This window comes from Myodes glareolus, chromosome 17, assembly GCF_982192425.1.
Source record: "Myodes glareolus chromosome 17, mMyoGla1.1, whole genome shotgun sequence".
Taxonomy (NCBI): domain Eukaryota; kingdom Metazoa; phylum Chordata; class Mammalia; order Rodentia; family Cricetidae; genus Myodes; species Myodes glareolus.
In genome coordinates this window covers 21,033,135-21,046,102 of record NC_142042.1, presented here as the reverse complement: position 1 = coordinate 21,046,102, position 12,968 = coordinate 21,033,135, and the positions used below count along the sequence as shown (strand labels likewise).

General features: G+C 42.3%; 1 long non-coding RNA gene across 2 annotated transcripts; it reads right to left on the bottom strand.

The window, feature by feature from the left end:
- Positions 1-228: 228 nt before the first annotated feature.
- LOC146891189 (uncharacterized) lies at positions 229-11,416 on the bottom strand. 2 transcript variants are annotated; one of them, XR_014997541.2, is made up of 3 exons: positions 11,278-11,416; positions 9,178-9,248; positions 229-624 (listed from the first exon to the last, which is right to left on the bottom strand). It is a non-coding gene; the product is annotated as an uncharacterized LOC146891189 (long non-coding RNA). The 2 variants fall into 2 exon arrangements; XR_014997540.2 differs by lacking the exon at positions 229-624 and adding an exon at positions 4,593-4,928.
- Between the last annotated feature and the right edge of the window lie 1,552 nt (positions 11,417-12,968).

The following is a 12,968-nucleotide window of genomic DNA, read 5'->3' as shown; positions in this document are numbered from 1 at the left end:
AACAACTTTGTTGTACCTGTTGTCAATACACACGGCCGAGGTTCCCACCATCTCCTTTGTGGCAAATTTCCAGACCTTTGAGGGCCTGAGGGGCATGCTTCCCCAAGCTCACAGCATGGAGTCACCTGTGAAGTCACTATTACATGCCCAGGACGGCATCACTGATGTCAGAGTAGCCACTCTATGTCTCTCCACCCTGCTGAGAAGGAGCCACTCTGCCAGCTCGACTGTGTATTCTTTATTTACTTACTTATTTTTGAGACAGGATCTTACTATGACGTGTCCCAAGCTAGCCTCCACCCCGTGGTCCTGCTTCCATTTCCCGAGTCCTAAGATCACAGATGTGTCCACCACACTCGCCTACTGCTCGTTCATTTTGCTATTTTGTCTTGGGATGATGGATGCTTTCGGGCTGACAAAGCACTTCCTGTGGTTGATGTAAACATATTTTGCTCGACAGAGGTATTCATAGAGGCTAATTAAACCAGTGTGTCTTAGCCGAGAAGTGTCAACGTCAGAACTAGGTCGTCTGAATTCTATTTCCTCTTGTGTTTCTTTGCTGCACCATTTCTTCTTGTCGCTCATGCTCCATGATGGTTCCCGGTGAATGCTTGCACAAGGTTCCTGTGTGTTAGTTTAGTATAGCTCAAGTTAAATAAAATTTGCAACAAATATATTTACACAGATAAATGTAGCTTTTCAAGACGGTTAACCCAGTCCCAAACAATAAAATATCCTTTATGTGGTAAAACCAGGAAGGGCTGCAAAACTAGCCAGACTGGTTTAATTCAGATATTGAGGCTGTTCTTCATAAGGGAAAAGGAGGAGGAGGCTAATGAGGAGGAAAGAGGAAGAAAAAAGAAGAAGGTGGTCAAAATGCCAAGAAAGGGCAAACTTGTGACCATGTGGCAGAGGTTTTTTTTTTATCCATGAACAATACGTCTCCAACAGTTTCACATCTGCCCCTCCATTCTGAACTCCTCTGAAATTTTTAAATCATGAATATAATACTCAACAGTCATCAATAATTTGCCATGTTCTTACTTTTCCTGCACCTAATTTTTTAAGTTGGCACATTTGTTTTCTTTTTGAATATAATATTTTAATTGTTTGAAAATATCATACTGAAAGACCTCCAGGGTGGGGAGACTCTCACTCAAGTCTCAGGATAACACGACCCCCCAGGAACTCACGAGAGACCGTCCTTGCTGCAATCACACGAGGTTTATTGACAGGACAGGAACCAGTGCACTGGGGCCGAAACTCATTTCCCACGCAGGGGTAGAGAGTTCGACCCCGAGTAGCTGGGAGAAGGGGTATTTAAGGGAAGAACCATCCAAAGAGGGTAGGAAAGGTGTTATTGGAAAATTCCAAAAATACCAGTGATGATCACAAGGGGGTAACTCCCTGTTTCTCAAGATTATAATCTAACTTTATTTTCAGCTAGTTCCTGAAATAGAGTCACTGAACTGGTTAATCTAGATTTTTTGATTCTTCTCTCCCTGCTTAGATTTTTGGCTCTAATTTTTTCTGCTAGAGGGGTCTGAATTTTTCCAGGTCTTTCAATACAATGCATTTTGAGCATATTCTCTCCCCACTGCTCACCCCAAGTCCTCCCACAGTCAGCCCTGCCTCTTTATCCCTCCACCTCTGTCCTGGCTGGATTTTGAAAACATAACACAAGCTAGCGTTATCTGGAAGAGGAACCATGACTGAGAAAATGCCTCCACTAGACTGGCCGGTAGACAAGTTTGTGTGTGTATGTTCCTGATGAATGATGGATGTGGGAGGGACCTAGTGCTGTGGGCCATGCCATCCTGAGTTAAGGAGGCTTAGGACATGTGAGAAGATAGCGGAAGTCATGGGAAGCAAGCTAATAAGTAATGTCCCTCCGGTGTCCAGGTTCCAACCTTAATTCTTGACCTGACTTTTCTCCACAAAAAACAACAATTTCACTGGAATAAAGCCTTTTCTCCCCAAGTTGCTTTGGGTCATAATGTTTATCACAGGCATAGAAACCTAAAGAATGTGGCCTCCATGACTTCTTTTTTAATAGGTTGCAACATTTTTTTTAACTCTTTTGAGGATATATTGGATATAATTCTTACCCAGGTGTTAAACAGCACAAACACGGTTTCCCACATTGTGAGTCCTTACATTTTGTTGCTCGGAACAAATACAACAAAGGACTTTTTGAAGAAAGGACAGCGAAAGTCTCACATCACTGTTGAAGGTGACTGCATTTTGATATCCTGCCTGTGTTCTTTTGCTGTGCGTCTTACATGACTGTGGCGATCCCGGGTTTGTCATTCTCTGTGTGGTTTGTCCTGTCGGGCCTTTTCTAGGGAGCAGAACCTTTCCGTGAACTCCCAGGCTGCAAACAATGTCAGAGGCTCTGAGCTCCCTGGCAAGAGGATTCCCTTGTTCAGGCTGCACACTTGCTGCGTGCTGTAACTTCTTTCTCTTCGTGTGACTTAGCACTTTCACTGTGTTCTCAAACTATTTGAACTATTTCTTGTTTTCTTTTGCATTTGAGCTGCCATCTTGTGCATGGTCTAGACTAGGTCTGAACTGGACTCAACTCAACCCTTTGCCCCAGACTCTGGAGTATTGAAGTCACAGGCTGGTCAATCCACATTACAGGAATTGTCTGAATCTTCAATCATTATTTCTCATAGTTCTTTCTTATTCTTCTTTGTTCTACATTGTCCTTAGCTCTACATCGTTCCACCCATTACAAACGTTCCCGGTCATATATACCCTCAAAACCTGAGCAATTTCCCAGCCCTAGCAGGACCAGAATTATTTTGCCCCATAGAAAATCAGATAAGAGTTTTTACAAATATATATACACACACACACACACACACACACACACACAAACATACATGCATGTGTGCATGTCTAGGTTGTAACATTTTAAAATAAAATCAAGAAGTTGTTTGATCTTATCTTTAAATATTTTTAATTTTTTTCTTTTTTGGAGGCACAGCCCTGTTGTGGAGCTGGAACTCACAATCTTTCTGTTCTTGTCTCCAGAGTGCTGTGTGAGCTATAGGTATCAATAAAAAATTAACAAATGCCTGGTGTGCTAGCATACACTTTTAATTCCAGCATTTGGGAGGCAAAGGCTGGTGGATCTCTGAGTTTAAGTTTAGCCTGGTCTTCATAGTGAGTTCCAGGTCTGCTAGGGCACCACATAGGGAGACCCTGTTTCAAAAATTGAGTAAGTAAATAAATAACAATATTTTTTAAAATTTATACTGGAGGTTGAACCCAAAATTTCAAGCATGAGGTTTGAATCCTGATAATAGTGTATTTCATAGGTACAAGTCTTCCGAAACTACTTTGACATGCTTTATTAGTTGAGCTAAAATGCCATAACCCACAAAATCCTCGTTCTCACACAATGGAAGGGTTGTTGTTTCTGCTTGTGAGATTTCCTTCTGTGACCTCAGTCTGTGCCCTTGTCTGCTGCTGTTTTGCTGACTTCTGTTCTTTCAGTGGTAAAATTCCCTGACACACCACTGGGAGGTGGAGGCGTGTTTTGGTTCAGTTCACGGGTACACATCCATCACAGTGAGGGAACTGGAAAGCTAGGATCGCAGCAGCTGAGGGGGCTGGTTTCATGGCATCCAGTCAGGAAGCAGGTTGCTAACAGTCTCAACCCACTCTCTGATTTTTACTGGATCTCAGATCCCAACTGTGAAATGGCCCCACCCATATGTCAGATGGGTCTTTCCCACCTCAGTAACCGTAATCTAGACAATCCCTCACAAACAAGTCCAGGCTTGTTTCCATGGTGATTCTAAATCCCAGCAAGTAGGAAATCAAGACTAACCACCGCTTCTGCCTAGGGAGTTGCATGAGCACCTCTCTCAAATGCAAAAGGGGCAGGGAGGCATACTTATCTCCTAAAGCTTTTGATGGAGAAACAACACATTGACTCCACGCACATCTGATGAACCAATCACATGCTTCCTGTCTCTGCAAGTAATAGACACCAGGAAATGGTTTGCAAGAGGACAGGGGGTTTGTTAGCAATGATCCGGTTTCAGCTACTCAGGACTTTCATTACCTGGTTCCCATTCTCCAGTCTGTTTACATTGGCAATTATGTTCATAACCCATGAAACAATCTTATAAGTGAGAATGTGCTTTGTCCTGTATTCAAAGTAGCTCATGGAAATGTGTGAAAAAGACTGAGCCAGGAAGGTTATGACAGATATAATCTCATAAATATATGCATTTCCACACCAGCAACCATTCAAGACGGGGTTCAGATTTGTGAAGAAGAATTGTGGGGAGATTTGGCCTCCTCCAGAAAAATGCAGTATGAATAAAAATGCTTGGTAAATGTATTTCAGTACCTGCCCCCAGCCTTTTAGGCCATCGCCACAGGCAACCAAGAGTAGAACGGCACTGCTCCAGGTCCTTAGGTGAAATTCCGATGGCATTAGAAATGGATCGTATAGTGAGAGCTATCCATAAACAACTTAATAGAAATCAGAAGCCAACTTAATAGAAAACACAGCAGATAGATACCATTTATTAATCTATAAATTTTATTTAGTGTGTGGTATGTGTGTGAGTTCAGATGCATGTGTGTCTCTGGCATTGGCATGACACAGCAGCTTGTGAGCAAAGGTCAAAGGATGTAACAGTTCACATGAAGAAGGTCCTCAGAGTCTAACGCATTTGAATTCTTGGTCCCCGATGGTGGCACGGTTTGGGTAGGTATAAGAGGTGTGGTCTTGCTGGAGAAAGTATGCCACTGGGGGGTGCAGACTTTAAGAGTGAAAAGCCTCATCTGCTTTTCACTCTTTTTGCTCTGTCTGCTCCCTGCTTGTGATTGGAGATATGAGTTCTCAGTTTGCTACCCTGGCAGCCATGCCTGTCCCTTCTTGGTCATGATGGATTCTTATCTCCCTGGAACCAAAAGTCCAAATTAACTCTTATTTCACAAGTTGTCTTGGCCATGGTATTTTATCACAGTAATAGAAAATAATGAATATAGAGAATAACTTAGGGGTTGGCTTTCTCCCTCCACTGTTCTGAGGAACTCAGGTCACCAGGTTTGGGCAAGGAGAGCTTTTATAAGCAGAGTCATTACACCAGCCCTAGGCAGACATTTTTTAAAGTTCTTGAGCCTTGATAAATATATAAATTATGCTACTGTAAACACCCTTTTAATTTAATGCTATTGTCATTAATCCCTTTTCTTTATCAGTGTTTCTTCTCGGCACTAACATTGTTGCTTTAGATGAGTGGTTTTCTGCTGTGGGACAATGGTCTTTTAATAAAACACTGATTGGCCAGTAGCCAGGCAGGAAGTAGAGGCGGGGCTACAAGAACAGGAGAATTCTGGGAAGAGGAAAGGGCTGCAGTCTTCACAGAGAAAGCCAGACACAGAAGAAGCAAGATGTGACTACCTCACTGATAAAAGGTACCAAGCCATGTGTCTAACATAGAAAAGAATAATGGGATAATTTAAGATGTAAGAATTAGCTAATAAGAAGCATAATAGGCCAACCAGCTTATAATTAATGTAGGCCTCTGTGTGTTTCTTTGGGACTGAATGACTGTAGGACAGAAACCTCTGTCAACAGTTCTCAACCTGTGACAGGTCACAACCTCTCTGGGGGTCAAATGACTCTTTCACAGGGATCATCTAAGACAGATATTTAAATTATGATTCATAATGGTAGCAAAATTACAGTTATGAAGTAGCAACAAAAAAAATTTTATGGTTGGGAAGCACCATAGCATGAGAAAGTGTATTAAAGGGTCACAGCATTAGGAAGGTTGAGAGCCACTGCTGTAGATGGTTGTATGCGAAAGTATACATTTATTATTTATTTTTGTTGTTGTTATAGGGTTTCTCTGTGTAACAGTCCTGGCTGTCCTAGAACTCACTTTGTAGACCAGGCTGGCCCTGAACTCACTGAGATCTGCCTGCCTCTGCCTCCTGCATGCTGAGATTAAAAGTGTGCACCACCACCGCCCAGCTAGAAGTATACATTTATACTATGTATCTCATATATACATATAGTCTGTCTTCAAGTTTTCTGTAGTTTATAATGTTAACTGACCAATCCCTTTCTTCGAATGGATAAGGTTTTTACAGCATCACAGAATTGGGGGTTAGGGAGATGGCCCGGAGGTGAGGAGTTCTTGCTGCTTTCCCAGAGGACCAAAGTTCAGCTCCCAGCACCACATCATGTGGTTCACAACTACATTGTGCTCCAGCTCCCAGGGATCTAACACCCTATTCTGAACTCTACAGGCATCTACACACATGCAGATGTGTGTACATTCATGCAGATACACACATGCACACGTTAATACAAATAGAAAATGAATCTTTTTAAAAAGTCACAATCTAATGGCATGAAATAGGCACTTCTACATTAGAATGATACAATAGCACGTACCTGGTTTTTATAAAACTTATGAATTTTCAGCATAGTTTGGAGGAAAAAAATGAATTGTTCCTTGTTTTTGTTTTTGCTTTGGGGGAGAGGAGAGGTTGGCATGGTCTCAAGAGTCCAGGCTGTCCTTGAACTTTATACAGCTAAGGATAGCCTTGAGCTCCTCATCTTCCTGCTTCAGTTTTCTAAATACAGTGATTGAAGGCAAGTGCCATTGTGACTAGCTTTGTTCATTGTTATTTTTATTTTATTTTGAAGATAGGATTTCTTTCTGTAGGCCTGGCTGTCCTGGAACTCACTATGTAGACCAGGCTGGCCTCAAACCTGGAGACACCCCACAGTCTCCCAAATGCTGGGATTAAAGGTGTGTGCCGTAACTGTCTCACTCATATGTTTTTACTTTCTGAGACAAGGTCTGTCCACATAGCCCTGGGTGGAGTGGAACTCACTCTGTAGATCAGGCTACCCTCAAACTCACAGAGATCTGCCTGCCTCTGCCTATGGAGTGCTGGGATTAAAGATGTGTACCACCACACCCGTGCTGTTGTTTTTTTGAAGATTTTTTTGATTATTTGCTGAGACTAGGTCTCACAGTGTATCCCTAATTGACCTGAAACTCTCTATGTAAACCAGACTGATGTTGTACTCAGAGATCCTCCTGACACCTGAGTATTATACTTAAAAACATATGCCCCTCCAGTAGTGGTGGCACATGCCTTTAATCTCATCACTCGGAGGGAGGCAGAGACAGGTGGATCTCTGTAAGTTCCAGGGACAGAGCTAGTTCCAGGACAGGCTCCAAAGCTACAGTGAAATGCTGTCTCAAAAAAACCAAACCAAACCAAACAAACAAAAACCATTAAATAAAATTAAAAAATAAAAACATATGCCCCACTCTAAGCATTTATTTTAAAAAAAACTTGTGTGTTCACGTGCACGTGCATATACACGCACATGAGTGCACATCAGTGCAGATACCTTGGAGGCCAAAAGAACACACTGGATCCCCTGGAGCAAAACTTACAAACAGTCATGAACTGCCTAACACAGACACTGGACACTAAACTCTGAAAGTGCAGCAAGACATCTCAACTTCTGAGCCATCTTTCCAGCCCTTCGGTTTTTTGTTTTGTTTTGTTTTGTTTTGTTTTTTTTATAAGATAAGCATACTGTTTTAAGATAAAGATATTAAAAAGGAAACAAAGAGAGTGTAATTTTCCACATCCTGTAGTGGGAAATGATCAATGGTCTGAACAGTTCCTGCCTAAAGAAGTTGGACCAGTCTATTAATGAAGGAAGAAACCTCTGCTTCCAGTTAGGATTCTGAGCAGTCGAGGTTTGCTGAAAAAAAAAAAAAAAAGTGAATGACTGCTTTGCAAAATGTTAGTAGGATGAACACTAGAGGACAATGTGCACAATATTCCTCTGAAAACCGGCGTCCATCTCTACGATGCTGTTCAGCGATATGTTCTGCAGATTTTGTTTACACAAAGAGGGCTGGGCTTGGTCTCTCTCTCTCTCTCTCTCTCTCACACACACACACACACACACACACACACGCACGCACGCACACGCATGCACGCACACACGCACAATGCACTCATGCACGCACGTGCACAAACACCCCTATAATCCCAGGAAGTGGCAGGTGTAAGTAGAAGGATCCACAGTTCAAGGTCATACTTGGGTCCTTTTACCAGGTTACAGGTCTTGTGTGAGAAGGAGGACTTCAGTCGTAAGAAGCAAACATTCTGCCACTGAGTTGCAGCCCTGCCTCTTGGCTTTCCTATAGATGGTTTGCTACTATATACACTAGACCACCAACTGTTTGCTCCGTCCTGAAAGCTTGTGAAGACTTTGAGAAGGTGAACTTGACAGGAGAAAGCGGACCACAGGAAGAGGTCTTGAGGAGTATGGGGCACCCCTTTTTATCTTTTCTCCCCTTCCGGATCTGAACCATGCAATAAGCTGTCCTAGCTGTAAACTTCCTTGGCCTTAGGCAGCCAAGTCCTCCCTGCCATGATAGACTGTATCACCTCAAGCCTTGAGCCATAATGAAACCTCCCTTAAGTGGTTTCCTGTCAGTTATTTGGTGAGAAAAGTAACCAATACACATTATAAAAACTAAGCAATTGGGTTTAAATGTTTTTGGCCCCTCTCAACTCACTATTGGAATTTAATCTCGGTAGTAGTTAGATTTTGTCAGCTTGACACAAAACTAAAGTCACGTAGGAAAAGGAAACCTCAGCTTAGGAACAGTCTCCACCAAACTGGTCTGTGGGCATGCCAATGGGGATTTTCTTGATTAATGATCAATATGAAAGGGCCCATCCCACTGTGGGCATGCCACCCCTGGGCAAGTAAGAAAGCAAACTGAGCCAGACTTCAGGAGTGAGCCAATAGCCAGCATTCCTTCATGGTCTCTGGGTTGGCTCCTGTCTTGGCTTCCTTTAATGATGGACTATGATAAGCAAGTAAAAGCCAAATAAACCCTTTCCTCCCCGTGTTAGCTTTGGTTGGATGTTTATCACAGCAACAGACGTTGAATTTGAACAGACCCTAGTGCGACTATGGGAAGCGATTGTGTCATGCGGGTCTGTGCTCATGAATAAGATCAAATGCACCTATGAGAGGTCTGACTGAAGAAGCTCATCTACGTTCACTCCTTGTCACCCGGACACAGTGCTCCTTCCTACCAGGGGGCGCAACATGGTGGGGCCGTCTCGGTATTAAGAAGTTTCTCTTACCAGATAATTTAACTTCCTGGAGTCTTGCTTCATCTTGCTTCATCTTCCCAGCTTCCAGAACTATAAGGAATCTAGAGGAAGACATGTGGAAGGAAGTGGGGAGCTAAACAGGAGCAAACTACTACATCTATATAGATTTACATATGTATGTATATATGTGTGTGTGAAAATGTCATAATGAATTAATAGAAAGTCAGCCTTTGATAGGAGATTGTCAATAAATAAAATAAAATGAAAAACAACAAACCCATTATTTTGTATAGTACCTTAAAATATTAACACAATTAAATTTTTCAATCTCAGTCATTTTAATATAGCAGCAAGCAGTGGATGGAAACATCCTATCTCTCAGTTATAGTGATATTTTATTTGTGTTTTAATAAATAAAGCTTGCTTTAAGATCAAAGTGCAGAGTCAGGCCACTAGAGGCCAGGGTGTGGTACCACACCCCTTTAATTCTAGAACTCAAGGCCACCCTAGGCTAGGGATTTAATCTGTCTAAAAGAGAAACAGATTTCACACAAAGGTGCTCCCAGCACTCGGGAGCCACACACCCTTAATCCCAGCCCTAGGGAGGTGGAGACAGGAGTGGTAAGGCTGGGCAGAGAGGGGAATATAAGGCAGGAGGAGACAAGAGCTCATTGCAGACTGAGGTTTGGAGAGCATTGGAGTCTGTAGTCACTCTAAGGACAGGATCGCCGTTTTGTTTGTCTGAGCCTTGGAAGAGGTAAGAACTCTCTAATGGTTAGCTACTTTGCTTTTCTGGTCTTCAGCTTGAACCCCAGTATCTGTCTCTGGGTTTTTATTTATTTGTGCTACACCTAGTTAAGTATGGTGGTGCTCTGGCTGTAATCTCAGGTTTGGGAGACTAAGGTGGGAATATCAGGAGTTTGAGGCCATCCTGGGTTACATGAAACCTTGGCTCAAAATACAAACATACCTTATGTCCTGCTGAAAACTGGAAGTTTTAAGGCTGAAGGAGATAGGAAAGTGGACAAAGAAAGACTCAGAGAATGAACACCGTAGCCATGTGTATCAGGGTTCTCTAAAGGAACAGACCTGATCAACTGAATGTGTGTGTGTGTGTGTGTGTGTGTGTGTGTGTGTCTGAGTAGTCCAACAATGGCTGTCTCCTGATGGGAAGGCCAAGGATCTGGTAGGATCTGGTAGCTGTTCAGCCCTTGATACTGGATGTCTCAATGGTCTCAATCTGGTGCTGGAGTCCCAGCAAATCCTAGAGAGCTGCCAGTCTTCCGTCTCTGTTGGAATCCTGAAGAAGTCAATTCTAACAGCCATGAAGGGATGTCTCGGGACCTGGACAGGTGAACTTGCCAGGGAGAGTGAGGTCAAGCAGGCAAAAGGCAACAGCTTCCTTCTTCCATGTCATTTTATGTTGGTTGCCATCAGAAGGTCTGGCCTAGATTTAGGGTAGCTCTCCCAACTCAAATGATCCAGATTTAGGGTGGGTCTTCCCACTTCAAATAATTCAATACTCAAAAAAAAAATCCTCATGGTATAGCCAGGTGCTTGGGTTTTATTTATTTCCAGAGACGGTCAAGTTGGCAACCAAGATTAACCATCACACCATGCTTTCAGTCTCGAATGAGTGAGTTTATCAACTATAGGGCAAGCAAAAGTAAAAGAACAAATAGCAAGTAGCAGACAGACAGCAAAGCATCATCAAATCAAAGCTTACTGCATCCAACAGAGAAGCCTGGGAAAGCCTAGTTAAGACAGCCATGCCAGAGTGTCTGACTGAGAGATGATACAGTCAGAACGGAGCACTTGCTGGATGAGCTTCAGGATTCCCAACTCCACATAGGTATTTTTATACCGTGGGATGAACAGTGGTAACCTCATTAGTAACCATTTGCCTTCCGGCTGTTTCCAAGGGTGCAATGTTTGTAATAGCCTTCATTGTTTGCTGTTCTTTCAATCTGTTACAGAGCCTGGGGCCAGTCTGCTCCAGGACAAGGCAGATTTAGAAGCTACTTGAAGTAAAACCTATTTGCTTGTTCTGAGTCAGCCCTCAGTAAGTATACACAGCTTATGACAATTTACCAATTTATATTACAAACAGGAAATCTCTGCCACGCCTACCTTTCAACTGCCACTTCCTCAGACCAACCTGCCACTCCAGACGCTAATCCAGTTAAACATAGAGTCTTCAAAAGCACCCCTCTACATTTGCTCTGTTCTTTAAACTCGAGATGTTGCCCACTTGGTGTCTAATCAAGTCTGTAGTCTGTAACAGTGTAACAGCCTTGGCAATATGGTCTTAATGTCTGAGTCATTGTTTGCAGTTTCCTTCTGGTCTGATACTCTCAGCTAGACTAAGGAAGGACCTATGACCAGTTTGTCCTTTCTCCCAGCTGCTGTTGCTTGGCAGAATGCCTGACACAGAACGACTGGCTACCCGTGCTTTGTGGTATCAGACTGACTGGCAGAGCCAATCTGGTGCTGTCATATATGCCACTGCTAGGGAGGGTTACAAAGCCTCTGCTATAATGTCCCTGGGTTCCATCTTGATTATATGGAGACAAAAGGAGACAAGCAAACAATCAGAACATGCTACGAATATACAATCAACTCCTTGTCATGTTACAAACATTGTGCACAAGGTTTTGTTAAATTATCTGGAGAAAGAAGAGTTATAAAATACTAACATAGGTAGTTATGATCCTATTTAAGAATATCAATGTATAGACATATTTCCCTATATTCCATAACTCTTAAAGATCAACATTAATATCTATCTATAATATTAGATAAATAATAGAAGAAACACCATTTATTTTTGTTAAAACAGTAAATGTTCCAAAATTCTGAAACTCTAATTTGATTTTTTTATAATTTATTTACTTTTACTTAATTTACATTGGTATTTTGCTTGCATGTCTATCTGTGTGAGGGTGTCAGATCTTGGAGTTAGAGACAGTTGTTAGCTGCCATGTGGGTGCTGGGAACCCGGGTCCTCTAGAAGAGCAGTCAGTGCTCTTAACCACTGAGCCATCTCTCCAGCCCATAAATTTATTTTTTTACTTAGCTAAAAGAGATGTTAGAGGGGGTTGTAGAAATGGATCAGAAGGCTAAATGTACTGATTGCTTTTCCAGAGAACTGGATTCAATTCCCAGCATACACACAGTGACTAACAACTATCTGTAACGCTAGTGCTAGGGACTCAATGCCATCTTCTGGCTTTCATGGGTACAAGGCACACACATAGTACATGGCCATACATGCAGACAACACTCCCATGCATATAGATAAAAATAAAATTAAGAAAACAAGTATTTTAAAAAAAATTAAAAAGATACAACAGAGTCCATAACCTGTGAAAGTCTGGGTTAAGTAGATTTTGCTGGTTATGCTTACAACTTACACCCTGCATTTGTGAACTTTGTCAAGTCAGTAGTCAGGAGAAGTGTGCTATAAACACATGGCTTTAGTTTTACCACTGAATTAAATGGTTCTCTTAGGGCCCAAGGCATCTCTTAACTATGTTTATATGAGGAATTTGGAAGAGCTATGGCTACTGTGACATGGATATTAATGCATCAGTGTGTATGTGCTCACCTTAGTAAGCCTTTGCACATTAAGCAGTGTTGGCTTGTTGGATTCTGTGAGTTATTTAATCAATGCAGAGACCACGGCTCAGAGTTCGCTTTACTCGAGGCCATGTACAAGTGAGCGGCTCTCTGCTTGGTTTATTCTCAGTCAACATTCTGTATTCTGTCACACTGGAATCCAGCTACTGACAGATGAATGAGTCTTTAAAGTCCCTCCACCC